Source organism: Marmota marmota, unplaced genomic scaffold, assembly GCF_001458135.2.
Source record: "Marmota marmota marmota unplaced genomic scaffold, marMar, whole genome shotgun sequence".
Lineage (NCBI taxonomy): Eukaryota > Metazoa > Chordata > Mammalia > Rodentia > Sciuridae > Marmota > Marmota marmota.
The window spans coordinates 43,729,095-43,730,458 of record NW_025999853.1 but is presented as its reverse complement, the minus strand read 5'-3'; positions in this window follow the sequence as shown (position 1 = coordinate 43,730,458).

Here is a 1,364-nt window from a genome sequence, read left to right as displayed (position 1 = left end):
CCTCCCCTTTGAAAATGACACTTTTGTTAGTTATGTTTTAAACAAAGATTTTTATCTGTAAGGATGATCCTCTCATGCCTGTTTTTTTAAAAAAATATTTATTTTTCAGTTTTCGGTGGACACAACATCTTTATTTTTATTTTATGTGGTGCTGAGGATCGAACCCAGTGCCCCATGCATGCCAGGCGAGTGCGTTACGGCTTAAGCCACATCCCCAGCCCACCGTGCATGTTTTTAATAACAAAAAAAATTGGCTCCTATCAATGAAAGAACCATAAATAGAATGCAAATGCTACTATTAAAAATGATAGAGTAGAATATTTATTTACATGGACAGATAGTCACTCCATTTTAAGTGAAAAAAGCTACTGATCAGTCTGTAGAATTAGCCCATTTTTAAAATAAATACCTAGGTACTTATAGATACGCAGAAATTACCTACTGAAGCTGATAATGAAAATGAGGGACAGAATTCATGGATGATTTCTCTGCTTTTCATAGTGCTTATGAGAATCTGAAATGCCTATGATAAACACATCATTCCTGGAATAAGAAAAAAAAGTATGTCATTAAAAAATTATTCTAAGTTCCTGAGTAGTCAATGCCTTCCTCCAGTTTGACAGTTTAATAGACATCTAAAAATGATTTTAAGTTCTCCTCATTCAGGGTTAGAGAATGATAGAAGTTTTTATAGGAAAAACATTTGCCCAAGGGTCAAACTCTGCTAGAAAAATAATATTCTCAGCACGAGTTTAATTAAACTTGTCGCTGACAAGCATCAGGCCTCTCGGGCAACCAGCAGCACTTTGGAAAGTGAGAAAATAAAACTATTAAAACAGAGTTTGTCAACAAGAAAGAGGACATTGGGGACTTTGGAGTAATGTGCCTGAGGAAGACCCTACACATCAGAATCCCAAACAAAAGGATCTTGACACTAATCTGAGCACACCTGGCTGAAAACCCAGTGGTGGATCCTAATGTGTGGTCTAGGCTCCTCGAGGATGTGGGAAGGTAGCAACAGGAGACCTAAGCTCTTCTAAATATGGGCCTGGGGTGGCATGGGCTGCTGGTGGGACTAATAAAAAATCAGACTGCAGGGCTAGGATTGTAGCTCAGTGGTAGAGCATTTGCCTTGCATGTGGGAGGCCCTGGGTTCGATCCTCAGCACCACATAAAATTAAATAAATAAATAAATAAATAAATAAATAAATAAATAAATAAATGTATTAAAAAAAAAAACCCAGACTGTAGGCAGTAAGGACTCAAGGATAACTGAAACAAAGGCTAATCCTTTGCTTTTGACTGCAATGTTATCAGTTCAGTGTAATCATCACCATATCCTTTATGCTTAGATATGATGTGTC